Raw genomic sequence first — 18,800 nt, forward strand, 5'->3', positions numbered from 1 at the left:
TCTCTTCGGAATGGGCGGGGAGGGGGGAGCGTCCCGAGATTCTTCCGAAGGTGGCGGCGTCCCCGACGCCCACGGGAGCCAGGCCGAGCCACTGGCCGCCCGAGGTCTACTCAGAGGTGCCAGTCCAGGCCCGGCAGCCTCCGGTGCATTGTGGGTGGGGCGCCCCTGCTGTGCACTGCAGGGGAACCCTCCGCTCAGTCAGCTGCCGGCCGCCGGCGGCCCAGTCGAACCGCCCTCGGGAGTCCGAGAGAGCCGGCCGCGGATTGACGTGTCCTCCAAGACCGCACCCCTCACGGCGTTCCCGCCCCAAAGCTAAAGCCCACCCTCGTGGCGGCCCGACTGGCCCCCGCAACCCGCTCCATTCTCCCATTGGACGCTCGCCTGTCAGTCATACCGCCCCTCCCCTCGGGCCCGCCCCAGCCACCGGCGCGATCCGGAGGGCCAGCCGGCCAGCGCACTCATTGGCTGCTGGGAACTGTCTGTCCCGAGGCTGGCCACGCCCATTATGGGGTGCGGATCCAGAGCGCCCCGGCCGGACTTCATTGGCCTGCGGCGCCGCCACTCGGAGAGACGTGCTTCAACCCGGAAGTGCGAGAGGCGAAATCTGCCTAGCAACCGGGGAAGCCGGGCTGTGAAGCGGGCAATTTCAGTGTGAGAAGGAGCGGCTAGACCGAACCGCGGCTCCGAGCGCGCCGAGGCGGCTCCTTCCGCCCGGGGTCAGCGCCCCGGCGCGCGCACGCGCACCCTCGCCGCCTGAGCGCGCCCCCGCCGCCCGCGCAGTCGGTCGGTCGGTCGTCCGTCGTCCTGTCTCCGCAGCCGCCTCAGGCGCCACCCGCGGGAGCCGTCGCCGTGGGACGCGACCAGACCGGACCCGAGCGCTCTGCCCGAGGCCGGCCCGGGGCCCAGCTGCCGACCGTGCGGAGCCGAGCAACTTCGGTGAGTGTGGGGCCGGCGTCGCTGCCGGGGTCCCCGGCTTCCGGTGCCCCGGGCTCCCCTGGCTTCCGCTTGGCCGGGCTGGTGCGTTTCCCTACTGGACTCTTTGGGGAACCTTGCATCCGAGGGCTCCCCTTCTCTGTAGGAAGCCCCGCGTCTGAGTGCCCTTTTTCTGGGGCACCTTTTATTTGAGGGTACCCTTCCTTTAGGGGACTTAGTGTCTGAAGGTGCCCTTTCTCCGGAGGATCTCGCCTCTGAGGGCGGTCCGTCTCTGGAGAGCCCGTCTCTTTCCGAAGAGTACTCTAGAAAGGGGACTCCCGTGTCTCCCAGTGTACTCTTTCTAGGGGACGCTGCCCCTCTGAAGGGAACACCACCTTTTTCAGCTCCTTAACTTTTCTGAGGATCTAACCTGAGGGACCCTTGTTTAGCCACCCGCCCCGCACGCGCCTGTGAGCCCCTACCTGTGACGGAGAGCCCCTGTTTTCGTTAACTCTCAACTCTCAGGGAGTCTCTCTGAGACATCTACCTTATTGAGAGAAACCCCAACTCAGTCCTTCCGGGTTCCCGAGGGGAGCCCCCATCCCATCTCTGAGATTCTTATCTGACTGTCCTGCCTCCTTGAGGGTATGCAGTCATTCTCTGAGGGACCCCACTCTTTCGAGAGTCTGGCCTCCGTCCCCTGCTTCTGTAAAAGGTGGCTTTTTGTCTGATGAGCGCCCCCTCCCTTCCTTTCTGGGATTCTTGCCTCCCTCAGGAAGGTTCCACTTCCCTTAGGAGACACTTCTGTCTGAGGGCCTTTCTTCTACGGAGGATGTTTCTGAGATCACTCTGCCTCTCGTCGAACCCCCTCCCACAATTTTCTGAGGAAGTCGTTTCACTGCGCTGTTGTCCCTTTTTGTTTGTTTGTTTCAAGACAGGGTTTCTCTGTGTGGCCTTGGATGTCCTGTCCTGGAGCTCTGTCAACCAGGATGGCCTAGAACACAAAGATCCAGCAGCCTCTGCCTCCCAAGTGCTGGGATTAAAGTCATACGCCACCATGCGGGGCCTGCTGTTTCATTTTTTGATAGATTCCTTCTGTGAAATGCTCTCCCTGCTTTTCTGTCCCGACTTTGAGTGACTTCTTTCTTTTTTCAAGTTTCCCCGAATAAACAGAAGTGCTCCTTAAAGGTTTCCCCCAATTTCTGAGCTGTCCCTACCCCCCCCCCCCAGGGTTTCTCTGTGTAATTTTGGAGCCTGTCCTGGAGCTTACTCTGTAGACCAGGCTGACCTGGAACTCACAGAGATCTGCTTGCCTTTGCCGTCTGAGTACAGGGATTAATGACATGTACCCCCCATTTTTATTTTTAGTTTTTTTTTTTTTTTTACTCAGTCTTGTTACATTGTAGCCTAGGTTGTTATTGAATACCCAGCACACAGGATGCAGAGGCAAGCGGTTCTCTGAATTTGAGGCCAGCCTGGTCTACAGAGCGAGTTCCAGGACACCTAGGGCCACACAAAGAAACCCTGCCTCAAAAATACCAAAAAAATAAATCAATTAATAAAAGATTTTTCCATCTTAGCCAATTAAGCAAGTCCTGGGATCTCAAGCTGTGTGCCACCATGCAGGCATATTCTTTTTTCTCATTTTTCTGTGTGATCTCTGTGCTTCCCTCTCCCCCTCTTTGCTTTTTTTTTTTTTTTTTTTTTTTTTTTAAATTTCTCTCTGAGACAGGGTTTCTCTGTAGACCAGGCTGGCCTTGAACTCAAGAGATACGACTGCCACTGCCTCCTGAGAGCTAGGATTACAGGCATGTGCCACCACCTGGCCCTTCTTTCTTTGTATAGGCTGGTCTGGAGCTCACTCTGCACCCATGGTAACAACAAATTCATGGCCATGTTTCTGCCTCAGCCTCACGAATGATGTCATTATAGATATAAGACACTATGCGTGGCCTTTGTCCCTACCTTAGCTGTGTATTCCTTTCCTTAATGTTCAGGTTTTTCTGACTTTTATCCCTATCCCTTCTCTGGGGGCTGAAAAATCACCTTGGAGCGTTTTACAAATAAATCTGGACTTTTAACTTTTAATTCAGTTTGATTTGGATTACTGAGTTGAAAGAGAGGCTTGATATCGGGTTATAGAAACCTTTCACTTATGGATGAAATGAATGGATTTCTCATTTTCCCGAGGGGTCTTGCAGTATAGCAGTTCCTTACCTCTTACTTGAGATTTTTCCCTTCTTGAGATTTTCTTCCTTGATTTCTGTGGGAGAGACTTATCATTTAACCTTGGAGCTATCATCTTCAAGATTCCCTTATTTATGTGGTGTATCCAAATCTCTATTGTGAAGGGAAAGACTTAGAAATTTTTACTTTGTTTAGTTTAGTTTTCTTTCTTACCAGTCCTTGGTTTTCTTTTTTCTTTCTTTTTTTTTTTTTTTTTTTTTTTTTTTTTGAGACAGGGTTTCTCTGTGTAGCTTTGGAGCCTTTCCTGGCACTCGCTCTGGAGATTAGGCTGGTAATCTCTAATTCAGAGATCTGCCTGCCTCTGCCTCCCGAGTGCTGGGATTAAAGGCGTGCACCACCAATGCCCGGCTCCTTGGGTTTCTTAGTCATCATTGTACTTTATTTTTTAGACAGGGTCTCTCATTGTGTAGCCCAGGCTGCCTTCAAACTCCCCATGTATGTAGTAGCCTAGGATGTCCTTAAATCCTCTTGCTTAGGCTTCCAGAGTGTTGGACTTTTTCATGACTTTTATCTCAGTTTTCAGAGGACTGAAACTTTTGTGGTTAGAGGGAAAGTTAGGGAACCTATATGCAAAAACAAAAACAAAAACAAAAGCCCACAAAAAACAAAACCCAGAAAGCCCAACCCATCATGTTTTAAGTCATGAAACTGGAGGGCCTATTTTATTTTTACTTTTTTTTTTTTTTTTTTTTTTCTTTTGAGACAAGGTCTCTATTATGTTTTCTTGACTGGCCTGGAACTCAGAGACCTGCCTGCCTCTGACTCTCAGGTACTGAGATTAAATTCATGGGACACCAGGCCTGCCTCTTGAGACAGGGTCTTGTCATTTGTGCAGTCTGACCTCACACTTTTGCCTCAGCCTCTTAGGTGCTGGAATCACAGGTGTGCTGCAGCACATGCTGCTCTGGTTACTAATTTTCCTGACCTCATAGGCCAGTGTCAGAAGACTGTGGGCACTGGGAGACAAGGCAGAAACAATGTCTCCCTATTATCACAAGGTCAAGCCTATGGGATGAACCCACTTCCTGTCCTGTTCTTCAGTCCTTCCTGAGAAAAGAGAAGGGCTAGCTCCTTTGCTCTCTCAGGGCTTCCTGCTGCCTTGAGTTCTCTGATTCACCCCTTGATCAAAAGAGGAGACCCAAGTTGTGGCCTTGGTATGAAAGGACAAAAGCAGGAAATGGGTCAAAGGGCGAAAGGGACAGAGGACTTAACTACATTTCTGTAAGTTTTAGGACTATGGTGTGGCCCAAAGGAAGGTCTTCCATGGTGTTTACAAATCTCCTATGTACTTTTTTAGTGGCCCACCCTAGATTCCGAGTTCACTGCAGTAGCTAATTTTATCTGCTTTGCCAAAGGTAGAGCTCTCAGGAGCCTAAGGAGATGAATGCTGGCATTGAGAGATGGTCCACAGGACAGAAATGAACTCAGCTTGAAATCTGAGTAAGTTCTAACTGCTTCAAGGCCACGGGCTGGTTTTCAGGCTGGGAACCCAGAGAACTGGCCTGAGCAGAGCACTGACGGGGGTGAGCCCCTTGGTTTAGCATTTCAATAATTTGTAAACTTCTAACTCAGCTCAGCCTGTACTTCTCTTTCTAAGTTTGACTTAATGCTGTCTCTCTCCTTTCCTTTCCATCCGGGTCTTGCTTAATTGGAGTTCTTTGTGAAGACTTCTGCTGAGGCTATAATTTGAGTTCTAAATCTGTTGGTAGACCATGTGGACACAAGTTTCAACTCGAGCTATTTTCTTCTGTGGAGAAGCACTTGAAGAGTTAGTTTCCTGGGTCCTCAGCTCCTGGGTTAGTCAAGTCCAGGCAGGAGGCTGCTGCAGACCCATTGCCTTTACACTGCTTCTTGCTGATCATCTGTAGGAACCACCCTCAGTTAAAGGTGGTGAGGAGTTTGGGATGAGATGATCTGTATATATTTATCATTTGAAAGGAACTCCAGCTCAGAGTATTAAAATAGGTAACTGGAAGGCGAGGTGGTGGTGCTCCCAGCACTCAGGAGGCAGAAGCAGGTGGATCTCTGTGAGTTTGAGGCCAGCCTGATCTACAGAGTGACTTCCAGGACATGCAGGGCTACACAGAGAAACCCTGTCTCAAAAAACAAAGCAAAACAAAACAAAAAAAAAAAAAAAAAAAAAAAAAAAAAAGAGAGGTAACTGGTGACTTTGAAGTGAGAATTGTTTCTTGTTTCCTTTGTTACTGTAACAGAATGACTGAGTCAGGCTACTTTATAAAGAAAGAGGTTTATTGAGTCTTGAGATGGCATAGAATGTTACATGGCAAGAGAAAGACAAGGAGCAGGTTGTTGGTGTGTGTATAACTGTACATATGCACACATGCACTCTTTCATTATTTATTCATTCCTTCATCTACTTATTTATTTATTCAAGATAGAGTTTCTCTGTATAGCCCTGGGTGTCCTGGAACTTGTTCTGTAGAAGATGCTTAAAGGCGGGGGATTAAGGAGTTCACCAGACCCTAGATAAAGATAAATAGGTGTTTTATTGAGGAACAACTTACACAGATAAGAGTAAATAACCATCTCGGTGTTCCTGCTCCAGAAGATGCAATCTCTGCCCTTCCCATCCTCTCCCCGACTCAAGAGAGCTAGTGCCAGCAGCTACCTTAAAGCAATCATTGTACCTGAAACCACGCCTAAAGGGCTACTTCTTCAAGTTCACTGGCAAGATGCCACTACAGGGGCTGACCTCAAACTCAGAGATCTGCCTGCCTCTGCTTCCTGAATCCCGGGATTAAAGTTATGTGCCACACTTAGCTAGCTAGCTTGCTTGCTTTCTTTCTTTCTTTCTTTCTTTCTTTCTTTCTTTCTTTCTTTCTTAATATTTTATGTTTTTGTGTGCCGTATGTGTGTATGAACTGGAGGATATCAGAAGAGGGAGTTGGATCCTCTGGAACTATGGGCACTGGGAAATTAACCTGGGTTCTATGCAAGAACAGTAAGGGCGCCAGCGTTGGTGGCACACGCCTCTAATCCCAGCACTCGGGAGGCAGAGGCAGGCAGATCTCTGTGAGTTCGAGGCCAGCCTGGTCTCCAGAGCGAGTGCCAGGATAGGCTCCAAAATTACACAGAAAAACTGTCTCAAAAAACAAAACAAAACAAAACAAAAAAGTTTCCAGATTTAACCAAGGGGGCTCTTCACCCTAAGTCACTCTCCATATTGTTGAATAGACCCAGGCTCTCGTGAACAATAAGCAAGTACTTTTGCTATTGAACTGCACTGAGCTGTATCTCCAGTCTTTAAATATAATTTATGCATTTTAATTTTATGTGTGTGGGTGTTTGCATGTAAGTCTGTATATCTCATTCATACAGTGTCAAAAGAGGGTGTTGAATTCCTGGAACTGGAATTATAGGTGGTTGTGAGCTACTTTGTGTTCTGGGAATTGAACCTGGGTCCTATAGAAGAGCAGTCAGTGTTCTTAACTACTGAGCCATCTCTCTAACCCGTCTCCCCCAATTTTTTGTCTTCATTGTGAGAACATCTTGATAAGTTGCCTAGGCTGGGCTTAAACTCACTGTAGCTCAGGAAGGCCTTGATCTTGAATCCTTTTGTCTCAGCTTCCTAATCAACTGATATTATAGGTTGTACCACTAAGCCCATGCCAAAGGACTCATGTTTTAACAGCATGTAGCCTGGTTATTTCTATTCTCTTTTTTTGGGGGGAAGGACATGGTTGAGACAAGGTCTCATGTAGCTTCTGGAGTCATACTTGCTATGTGACCAAGACTGTCTCCAAACTGCTGGTCCTCTTGTCCCGTTCTCCCCCCCCCCCACACACACACTGCTTGATGGCTGACTGCCACACGCTTGGCTGTAACCTAGTGATAGCACAGGTGTGATTTCTGCAGACACTGAAACCACACCCACACATAGCAGGGATAGCACCTTTTTCCTGGAGGCCCCCCTCCCCTTTTTCAACATTATGTGAGTGATGTTTTTGCCGTGGTATCAGGTCCCTTGGAACTAATAGTTACAGACAGTTGTGAGCTGCCATGTGGGTGCTGGGAGTTGAACCTGGGTCGTTTGGAAGAGCAGTCTGTGCTCTTAACTGTTGAGTGATCTCTACAGCCCCTCTTTTTCTTTTTTTTTTTTTTAAGATTTTATTTTTATGTATACAACATTCTGCTTCCATATATATATATATATATATATGATATATATATATATATATATATCATATATATATATGAATGAATGAAAAGGGCACCAGATCTCATAACGGATGGTTGTGAGCCACCATGTGGTTGCTGGGAATTGACCTCAGGATCTCTGGAAGAGCAGTCAGTGCTCTTAACCTCTGAGCCATCTCTCCAGCCCCAGAGCCCCTCTTTTTTTTTAATAATTTATTTTTATTTTATTTATCTGCATGTATGTCTGTGTGGGGGTGTCAGATCTTGGAGTTACAGTTTTGAGCTGCCATGTGGGTGCTGGAAATTGAACTTGGGTCCCCTTGAAGACCTCAGTGCCTTTTCGTTGTTGTTTTGGTTTTTGTTTGTTTGGCTTTTTTGAGACGGGGTTTCTCTGTGTAGCTCTGGCTGTCCTGGAACTCACTGTGTAGACCAGGCTGGTCTCTAACTCAGAGATTCACCTGCCTCTGCCTCCCAAGTGCTGGGATTAATTTGTGCCACCACTGCCTGGCTTCCTTTTTCATTCTTAAAGATTTTTTTCCCCTAGATGGGTGGCTTACCAAGTTATAGCACAAAAGCAGCATATTACTAAATGTTGGAGTGCACTGCTATGAAGGTGAGGACTCCTGCTGCCAGGAGGTGCTCAGAAACTTTAGGGAGTAAGTGAACCAGAGGTGATGGACTAGATGGTCAGCACAGGCTGTGTATGATGCTTATGAGGCCAGGGCCCCGGCCTGGACTCTTAGACCACAAGGGGGCTTGATATTCTGCCAAGGTTAAATATCCTCAGAGAGAAACAAGTGTTGGAAGTTTTTCAGTTTTCCCGTGTCCGTTACCAGATGTGAGAAAGATTTGCTATGTGGCAGGCACTTGTATTTGCCTTGGCCTTAGCATCTTCCTCTGTTAAATGGGGTAATTTGTGAGTGAAGGCAAGTAGAGAGATGATGACTAATTAGCCTGGAGGCAAAATAGAAGATGATAATGAACTTGAAGAATTGTGGGAAGCCAAAAAGTAGGTGAGCTGCAATCTTAAAGGGTCCTGTCCACATTTTGAAGCAGTGTAGGATGTGGAACAGTTATGTGGGAGCTTCAGAACCTTGAAAATTGAACCTTTTTTTCATGGTAATGGATCAGATTTGGAAACATAGGACTGGGAAAGTGTCAAACAGAGGCATTTGACTACAATAAAGGTACTTTGAGAAGACCAGCGTGTGGCTTTAGTGCCCATGGTGAGATCAGGGCTCACCTGAGCTCTGGGACCTAGGTCTAGAGAGTTGTGAAGATGCTGCCTCAGTTTCTGAGGCTGAGAGGAGTCTGGAGTAAGGTGGATTGAGAATGAGGAGACAAGACACTTTCACCCCCAACCCCACTGCGTCCCTCATTTTGGGGTAGGTTTTTCTATTCAGCTGTGGCTGTATTCACTATGTAGTCCAGACTGGCCTCAGCCTCATGATCCTCTTAGGAACCTCCTGCTTCCTCTAAGGACTGTGATTACAGGCATGTGCCTCCATGCCCACATAGAATACTCTCATTTTTTAGTAGTTTTTTTTTTCCTAGTAATTAGTGAAAGCCCTATAATCACGGTGGGTGAATAGTGTGGCAACAGATGGATAAAACCCAGGGGGTAAATAATAGGTGAAAATCTGGGCCAGGCCCTCCCATGTCAGAAAAAGGTCAGAGTCTTTTATTGCCCTGGCTGGCTTTAAACTGCACACCTAGCCCAGAATGGCCTGCATCACTGCCTGTACTTCCTTAGAGCTGGGATTATAGAATGTGTACCAGTGTGTTTAGTAACTCTGTCAGTTATTTATTTATTTATTTATTTATTTATTTATTTATGGCAGTGTCTCACATAAAATTAGAATTGTCTGTCTGTCATCTATGTAGGCCGGGTATAACATTTACAATACCCTGTGTCTGCGTCCCAATGTAGGAATTAAAAGCTTTGCTACCATGCCCACCAATCTTAAACTTTGAAATAGTTTTTGATTTGTATGGGTGCATGCACCCATACAAAATTAATTAATTAATTAATTTTGAGGCAGGGTTCCTCACTGGTCATAGTAGGGTAGGCTTGGTTGGCCAGAGAGCTCCAGGGAGTGTTAGGCTTACAGGTCGTCACCATGCCTGGCATTTCTACCTGGCTTATGGGATATGTTTACCAGGCATGCAGGTTGTGTTTTGAGACAGGGACTTACTGTGTCACCCAGGTTGCAATCAAATGTGGCAATTCTGCTTTAGCCTTCCTAGTGCTGGATTATAGCATGAACCACTATGCAAGCTAGTACTTATTTGTTTATTTGGATTTTTGAGCCAGGATTTCTCTGTATAGCCCTGACTGTCCTGGAACTAGTTCTATAGATGAGTTGGTCTTGATCTCACAAAATGCCTCTAAAGGCATCTGCCATCACTACCTGGCATTTTATTTTTTTATTTTTAATTTTTTTATTTTGTTTTTGGTTTTCCAAGACAGGGTTTCTCTGTGTAGCTTTGGAGCCTATCCTGGTACTTGCTGCAGGCCGGCCTCGAACTCACAGAGATCCGCCTGCCTCTGCCTCCCGAGTACTGGGATTAAAGGTGTTCACCACCAACGCCCGGCCTGGCTTTTTATTTATTTAATTAAAAATTTACATTTATGTATGTGTGTATGCATCTGTCTATGTAAAATAATAAACTTAAGGAATTCACTCCCCATGAAATTCCGTTGTCTCTAGAACCACAGAAGTTGCTGGTAGATGGTGGCACCTCTACCATGTCTGTTTATCTAACAGGAAAATCTTTGAACTTTTTTTTTTTAACATTTGAAGGACCTTTACAGCAATAAAAAGCCTTTTGTAGTTAGAAACAGTATTGATCTAGGTACATTAATCCAGCATAATGTAATGTGGTTATCAGTTGGTGGGTATCGTTGAAAGGCACGTGGGCCTGAACACTGTCCCGGCAAGGAAGTGTTGATTTATGTAACTGAAATAACCAGGGAAGTCAGGGTTTCCTTCCTGTTGGAAACAGCACTGGGGCATTGGGTCCTTTTTGGTCCCTGTGAGATGTTGAGGATAAGAAATAAGCAGACTGTTTGTGAACTGGGAAATAACTACTGCACAGGGTGGTTCCATCTAAATGAATGGAAGTGTTATTTGTATGCCCAGTGCTCTGGTTTGCTTCTGTTTGCAACCCCACCCTTTGTTGTACTGTATATCTGTTGATGACTGGATAAGCTCTTGTAAACTGCCCTTTAAAGGGTACATGAGTACTTCAGGAAGAGTTCTAGTCAGGCACATGGTGAACACCAATAATCCCAGCATTTAGGAGGGTGAGGCAGGGGGTTGTAAGTTTCAGTCCAGCCTAGGCAACATAATGAAACTTCACTCCCTATTCCCTCACAAAAAAGAGTTCTACTTATGGCAGCTTACTTGTGTGCCTATCAGTAAGGTGGTTTTATTTATTTATTTAATTTACATCCATTTATTTATGCTAGAAGGGCATGTGGTCAGAGGACAACTTTTCCAGTGGCTTCTCTTCTTCTATCATGTGGGTCCCAGGGATTAACTTTAGGTTGTAAAGTGATTAAAGTGTTTTTATATTATTGAGGTTCTGGGGATGAGAACCTAGGCTCTCTGTCTCATTAGGCAAGCACTCTTACTATTTATTTGGAGGGGGGCAGGTTTTGAGACAGGGTTTCTCTGTGGCTTTGGAGACTATACTGGAACTAATTCTTGTAGACCAGGCTGATCTCAAACTCACAGAGATCTTCCTGCCTCAGCCTTCCGAGTGCTGGGATTAAAGGCGTGCGCCGGCACACTCTTACTATTGAACTACATTGACAGCACCATTTAAAATATTATATTGCTGGGCATTGCTGGTGCACGCCTTTAATTCCAGCACTTGGGAGGCAGAGGCAGGTGGATCTCTGAGTTCGAGGCCACCCTGGTCTACAGAGAGAGTTCCAGGACAGGCTCCAAAGCAATACAGAGAAACCCTGTCTCAAAAAACAAAAACAAATTATTATATTGATTGATTGGTTGTTTGGTTGATACCGAGTCTTATTGTATAGCTTTAGTTGGCTTCTGCTTCTGGAGTGATATATGCTGTTGGTTGTGGTACCTCGAGCACGCCTTTAATCACAGCCCTCAGGAGGCAAAGGCAGACAGATCTCTTGAATTGAGTCCCGCCTGGTCTGCAGAATGAGTTCCAGGATAGACATGACTGAAGAGAGAGACACCCTCCCCACCTCCCACCCCACCACCTCCTGTCTATTGGTAGTAGTAATAGTAGTATTGTGGTCCTGGGGGTCAAATTTTTGCTTTGTGAATGTTTATTTAAATAAATTTTATGTGCATGGGTTGTATTAATTAGTGTTTTCCAGAGTAACAGAACTTAAAGAATGAATCTATGTATAGGGAGAGGATTTATTGAAGGATTTACAGGCTGCAGTCCAGGTAATCAACAGATTACCTGGCAGGCTGTGAACAGAAAGAATCCAGTAGTTGTTCAGTCTACAAGGCTGGAGGTCTCTGCTGGTCTTCAGTATATACTGGAGTCTTGAAGCAGTAGGTTACAATGCCAGGGAAGGAATGGATATGCTAGCAAGTTGAGGGCAAGCAGACAAAAACCAAAAGTTTCCTTCTTCTATGTCCTATTAGACTTCCAGCAGAAGTTGTGGCCAGATTAAAGGTGTGTTTTCCTGCCTCAAGAACCACATCAAAAGTTTGGACTGGAAGTGGATTCGCCTACTTCAAACCAAGCAAAAATGTTTCTCACAGGTGTGCCCTCCATTTCTGGATTGTAGTTCATTCCAGATGCAGTCAAGTTGACAATCAAAACATTACATTGGTTGTTTGACTTATATGCATGTCTCTGTACCACATGTGTCCTGGTGCCCAAGAAGGTCAGAAGAGGGCTTAGGATCCCTTAATTGAGTTACAGATGGTTGTGCACTGCTGTGTGGGTTCTAGAAATTGAATCCAGGCTTCTGTAAGAGTAGCCAGTGCTCATAAACATTGGGCCATCAACCCAGCCCCATGAATGCCTTAAAGTTTTTTACATTTGTTTATTTGTTTGTATATGTGTAATGGCTGTTTAGTGCATACCTTGGCATGTGTGTGAAGGTCAGAAGGTGACTTTCAAAAGACAGTCCTTTTCTGCCATGTGGGTCTGGGGACTGAGCTCAGACCGTCAGGCTTGGCAGCAAGTGTCTTTACTCATTGAGCCATCTTGCCATCCTTCCTGCCTTTAAAAAAATAACTTAGGGAGGGCAGAGGTGGCACACACCTTTAATCCCAGTACTAGGAAGCTGGGGTAGGCTGATCTTGGAGGTAGAGGCCAGCCTGCTCTAGCAAGGGAGTTCCAGGACAGCCAGGGCTGCACAGAGAAACCCTGTCTCAGAAAACCAGAGAGAGAGAGAGAGAGAGAGAGAGAGAGAGAGAGAGAGAGAGAGAGAGAGAGAAAGAGAGAGAGAGAGAGAGAAACACTTTAGGACTGAGGATGTAATTCAATTGGTAGAATACTACAGAGTGTGCACAAAGCCCTAGAGTCAGTACTCAGTATGATCAATGCAGGAGAATTAGTGGTTATTGGCTACATAGGAAGTTTGATACATGAGATACACAAGCCTGGAAGACCTTGTAACTTTTTAAAAATTTAAACCAGCACTCGGGAGGCAGAGGCAGGTGGATCTCTGTGAGCTCTAGACCAGCCTGATCTACAAGAGCTAGTTCCAGGACAGCCTCCAAAGCTACAGAGAAACCCTGTCTTGAAAAACAAAACAAAACAAAACAAAACAAAACCCCACAAAACAACAGAAAAAATTGAAGTGTGAAGTTACCTGGTTGATGTAATTTCCCATTTGAGCAGAAAACAGTGTTCGCCTGTCTGGAGTGAGTCCTGGGTGTCACTGGTGCCGTGAGCTGCAGACAAGGAAACAAGCGTGACCGCCATGGGCTTTCTTGGTGGACACCCCTTGGGCAGCAGCCAGTCTCATTGGGAGCCTTGGTGTCTTTCTGGAAGCTTTCAAAATGAAACTTCACCACTCATCTAACTTCCTCACCTAGATTCTGTTTCCTTCCTAGAGACAGAGACCAGGAGCTCTGTGGCATTTGTGAGGTTTATGATGGCTGTTGGCAGTACTTGATCCATGGCAACCAGGAGCAGAATGCTCAGCTTTTAGTCTCTGGGAACCATCATGCTGTGCTTTTCTGGAGTCCTGTGGCATTCCTTTATGGCAGAGGTGTTACACAGAAGGTAACAGCTAGCAAAACCCTTCCCATCTTGAAGCTTCTTTGTTGTTTTTTGAGACAGCGTTTCCCAGTAGTTATGGAGCCAGTCCTGGAACCAGATTGGCCTCGAACTTACAGAGATCCGTCTGCCTCTGCCTCCTAAGTGCTGGGACTAAAGGCGTGCACCACCACCACCCAGCTTCTTTTTTTTCCTTCTGTGGTGCTGAGTATGGAATCAAGAGACCTGTTCATGTTAGACAAGCTGTGACTATACAGTAACCTTACCTGCACCTACTCACCTGCTGTAACAGGGTCTTGCTGTATTACCTAGGCTGTCCGGGATGCCATCTTTCCGTCTCTTCCAGATTTTGGTCACCATACCCCGGACTCAAAGGATCACCCCACTGTGTCCTCAAGTAGCTGTGACTATAGGGCTACCTGTTTTTTGTTTTAGTTTTTTTTCCTCCTGAGGGTCTTCCTGTGTAGCCTAGGCTAGCTTGGAATTCAGGGATCCTTTAGCACTGCTGGGATGCTAGGTGTGTACCGCCGTTCTTGGCTGGCTTTAAACTCCCACAATCCACTTTCTCACCCATACTGTTTTGGGATCATAATAGGCACCATGCTATGGGATTCTAAGAAAAAAAGTTCAGCCTGGAGAGATGGTTCAGTGCTTAAGATTTCTTGCTGCTCTTCCAGAGGATTCAAGCTCAGGTTCTAACACTCTCAGCTTGCTTACAACTACCTGTTAATTACAGCTTCAGAGGCCCAGCGCCCTCTTCTGTCCTCGTTGGGTATATCTGCACACATGGAACAGACATGTATAAACAGAAATGTAGAAATAATCTTAAAAAAATTAAGCTGGGTTTGGTAGTGTACACCTTTTTAGTCCTGGGACTTGAGAGGCAGTGGCAGGTTGATCTCTGTGAATTGAGGCCAGTTTGCTCCACAGAATAAGCTCCTAAAAGTATTTAAAATTTTTATTAAGAAATTCAGCCAGGGGCTAGAGACATGGCTCAGTGGTTAAAAGTACTGACTGCTCTTTCAGAGGACCCAGGTTCAATTCCCAGCACCCACATGGCAGCTCACAACTGTCTGCAACTCCAGGATCCACTTTCCTTACACAGACTTACATGCAGGCAAAACACCAATGCACACAAAATAAAAATAAATAAAATTAAAAAAAAGAAAAGATGGGGCTGGAGAGATGGCTCAGAGGTTAAGAGCACCGACTGCTCTTCCAGAGGTCCTGAGTTCAGTTCCCAGCAACCACATGGTGTCTCACAACCATCCGATATGAGATCTGGTGCCCTCTTCTGGTGTGCAGATATACATGGAAGCAGAATGTTGTATACATAATAAATAAATAAAATCTTAAAAAAAAAAAAAGACATCAGCCAGGCTGTGGTGGCACACACCTTTAGCCCCAGCACTTGGGAGGCAGAGGCAGGCGGATTTCTGTGAGTTCGAGATCAGCATGATCTACAGAGTGAGTTCCAGGATAGCCAAGACTACACAAACAACAACAAAAAAGAAATTCAAGCAAGGGCTGGAGAGATGGCTTAGCATTTAAAGCACTGGCTTCTCTTACAGAGGACCGGGGTTCAATTCCCAGCACCTACATGGAAGCTTACAAGATCTGACACTTAAGATTTGTCATCCCCACACTGACACAAAACACCAATGAACATAAAATAAAAATAAATTATGAAAAACTCAGACAAGGAAGATGCTAGGTTTTTGTTTTTTTTTTTTTTTTTTGTTTTTGGTTTTTTTTTTGACACAGGATCTCTGGTATCTCAGACTAACCACAAACTCACTATGGAGTCCTGGGTGACCTTGAACTTCCAATCCTCTTGTCTCCACCTTCTCAGTACTGGGGGTGATAGGCATGTACTACCTCACCAAGTTTATATGGTCCTATATAACCCAAGGTTTGTGCTGATTGCATGGGGAAGGTGAGCCTTCAGGTAGCTGGCAGACTGTTAATGTTGGGGGTGCATGGGGTCCCTTTGCCTAGGTATCCCCCTCTCATATCTGACTAGGAAGGTGCCAGTTTGACATTGCTGTATGGGTTGAGGCTGGGAAGGCTCAGGCTTCATGTTAACCCACTCAGGTCAATGATTGGACATGTGTCTTCCTTAGCTATGGGTTGTGTGTCAGGGCTGCAGTCAGAGAGCAGGTGGGTTCTCATTTAGGGAACAAAAGTGGGGTGCGAGGGGGAGTAGGAAGAGGCTCTAAAGGAGAGCTCCTGTGTAGTCCTTTCTTTCCTTCCACCCAAACCCTGACTTGGGAGATAGGCCCAGATTGGAAGTAGCTGTGGACAAGTAGTGCCGCTGTGCTTGTGGTTAGTTCCCACCTCTGCCCAGAGCAGTGGACACCTGCTTATTTTCTGTTCACTCTCTGTCTGAGAACTTTGTTCACACTTAGTTCTTGCACCGTAATTTGAGCACAGAAAACCAGTATGTGCTCCCCTTTTTTGTTTTTAAATCATAAACTTTGTGAGAGGGTCTGGCTGCTGTACCCACAAACTCATGGGGAGGGTGGCCAGCTGGAGCACTGGTATCTGGTTGTGCTGTCACCAGGTGGCTTTCAGTGACTTGCTTTGGGGGGACTGCAAGGGAGGTGTGGGGAGAATCAAGAAGCAGACATAGTGCCTCTTAGGGTTTGGCAGTTGTGGAGATGGTTTCTTCCTTCCTTGTTTACGTTTTGGGATGGAACTCAGGTTGTTTGCTTTACTCGTGGAGGCTGTCATGTCTTTTTGCTGTATGAATGGACTGTTGAAGGCCGTGCTTGCAACACAAATCTTGCAGCACTGCTTCCCTCCAGACTTGAACTTGAGTGTGGGAAGTGCCATCTGCTACCCTGTGACATCAGGAAAGGTCCTTAATTACAAGTGACTTAGTCTTTGATGCTGCATCCTCATCTGTGGTGTGGGCATTGGGTACACAGAAGGTGCTCCATTGAGGCGGATTTTACAGAGTTATAGCTCAGCTGTCTACTTGAGGTTGGACAGGGTTAAAGTTGCCCATGAAGAAGCTAGTGTTTATGGTGTGTCAAAACTTTTCCTGGGAGGATGCAACACACATGCCCACTCACACCACATAGGGGAGCCTATGACAACAAAGTATGAACACCATAAAAGTTCAACTTGGTGAACCAAAGAGTTTTATTAGGGTTATTTACAGGAGCAGAAGTAACTCAAAGACAACTGTGTCACCAAAGCCGACCACTTCATAGGTGACAGCTCACAAAGCTGGGAGCCTGGAGCACACTACACATTTTTCAGGCAGCCAAACAGGTTGATCAGATACCTTTCCAGGTATCTCATTTGGTCTAGATTTTTTCCATGCAGCTCATATAGTTTCTGCTTCTTCCAGGCAAGCTGGTCTGGTCTCTGGTCTTTTTAGGAGCTTAACTGTGCTTACTCTGGCAGGGAGGGGCCTAGTGAATCTGGTCAGTTTCAGGGACTTCTTGAAGCTGTTTTGAGTTGTTTACCTTCCTCCTAAGCAGCATCCCTTCAGGATGGAATGTTTAAATCTCAGAGGAGACAGGAGGGGGAGGGAACGTAGACAATGTGTGTGCTGGACCCAGGCAGGCTACCTGACGTGGGTTTGCAGAGTCTCCTGAAGTGTAACAGGCTGAATGGGGAAGAAGCTCATACCTTGATGCCTGTGGCTTCAAGAGTGTGGGCAATACTGGTCTTACTTGCTGAGGTCAGGAAGAACAGAGAACGCTGCAGCAAAGAGGGGAAGACCAGGGTCTGTGTAGTCAAGAAGTCAAGAGGTTGGGGATTCTTTTTTTTTTTTTTTTTTTTTTTTTGCCACAGGGTTTCTCTGTAGCCTTGGCTGTCCTAGAACTCACTCTGTAGACCAGGCTGGCCTCAAACTCACAGAGATCCACCTGCCTCAGCTTCCTAAGCGCTGGGATTACAGGCATTCGCTACTATGCCCAGCTAGAATTTGGGTATTCTAAGGGAGAGCGTGTGGGCACAAAATTCTGGCATAGAAAAGCCCAAAGTTGTTTTCAAAGGCAGAAAGTTTGATGAAATGTGTACAAGTGTGATCCAAGATTGAGCACAAGGGAAACCAGGTGTGGTGGTGGTGTCTGCAAGCCTAGCACCCAGGAGAGCTGAGGCTGGAGATCAGTGTCAGTTCCAAGATCACCTGGGCCTTTCCCTAAAACAAATAAATAGGAAGTGGAATTACATAGATTGAATTTAGCCCTGTCAGTCATCTAGACTCCTTGTAAGGGTCTGAAATCTTTTAGAGTATCCTGGAATGCTTCTGGCTTCCTAGGGGGGGGTGAGAATTGAGGTAGCCCAGAATCCATTCCACCAACACCCAGAGATTTATGCTTCATATTTAACCTTTTTTAAATGCCTCGGTTGGTGGTTACCTTTCTCTCTCTCTCTCTCTCTCTCTCTCTCTCTCTCTCTCTCTCTCTCTCCCCCCCTCCTTCCCCTCCCTCCCCTCCCTCCCTCCCTCCCTCCCCTTCCTTCCTCCTCCTTCTCTCTCCTTTCTCCCTCCCTCCTCCCTCCCTCCCTCCCTCCCTCCCTCCCTCCCTTCCTTCCTTCCTTTTTTTTTTCCCTTTGAGATAAAGTCAGACTATGAGTCCCGGGTTTGCTTCAAACGTGTAACTCTCCTGCTTCTACTCCAGCTTTCTGAGTTCTTGGGTTGTACACATGTGCCACCATACCTTACAGTGAGGGTTGGCTTTTGATATACATAAAGTTGTCCCCCCTTCCCTCAGTTCTGGGACTGGAATCTGTGGTCTAGCACATACTTAGCAAGCACTCTACCCCTGAATTAGACCCCAGTCCTCTTTTTACTTGTTTGACTCACCAAGTTCAAGACTGACCTTGAACTCTCTCTGTAGCTTAGGCAGTCCTTCAAGTTTCATTCCCCCTGCCTCAGCCACAGAAGTAGCTGGAATTCTCAGCCTCTGCCAGCAGGTCTGACTTGAAGTGAAGGCTTCTCATGCTGCAATGTGGGGCTGCTTTAATGATTCAAGGAGGTATGGCTGTATGCCATGAAGGAGAGAATAAAGTGGAAAGAGCCCCTACCTCTTTGTAAGGCTGGGCTTCTCATCATAGAAGGGAAGCATTGGGGCAGGTGTGTGCTCTCTGTACTGGGTAAGGTTGGAAGATCTGCTGTTGAGCAGCCTGGAGTGGGATGTGAACTATGGGAACGTTTGGAACTTGTTTTTTCTAAATTTGTGAGCCAGGGCTAGTCAGGCCTATCCAAAGACTAAGCTTTCTATGAGCAGGCTAGAACT

The 18,800-nt window shown here is 46.5% G+C and overlaps 1 protein-coding gene across 10 annotated transcripts in view; it reads left to right on the forward strand.

The window, feature by feature from the left end:
* The first annotated feature begins 589 nt into the window (after positions 1-589).
* The window catches only part of Gatad2a (GATA zinc finger domain containing 2A), an 89,794-nt gene continuing 71,583 nt past the window's right edge, over positions 590-18,800 (forward strand). For 4 of the 10 annotated variants that reach the window (XM_027394624.2, XM_027394620.2, XM_027394623.2 and 1 more), the window contains exon 1: positions 12,052-12,074. The gene's annotated coding sequence lies outside the window, so the exon portion shown is untranslated. Of the gene's footprint in view, positions 937-11,954; positions 12,075-18,800 lie in introns of those variants that run through there. The other 6 variants (XM_027394621.2, XM_027394625.2, XM_027394629.2 and 3 more) reach the window with 5 other exon arrangements.

This window comes from Cricetulus griseus (assembly GCF_003668045.3).
Source record: "Cricetulus griseus strain 17A/GY chromosome 1 unlocalized genomic scaffold, alternate assembly CriGri-PICRH-1.0 chr1_0, whole genome shotgun sequence".
NCBI lineage: Eukaryota > Metazoa > Chordata > Mammalia > Rodentia > Cricetidae > Cricetulus > Cricetulus griseus.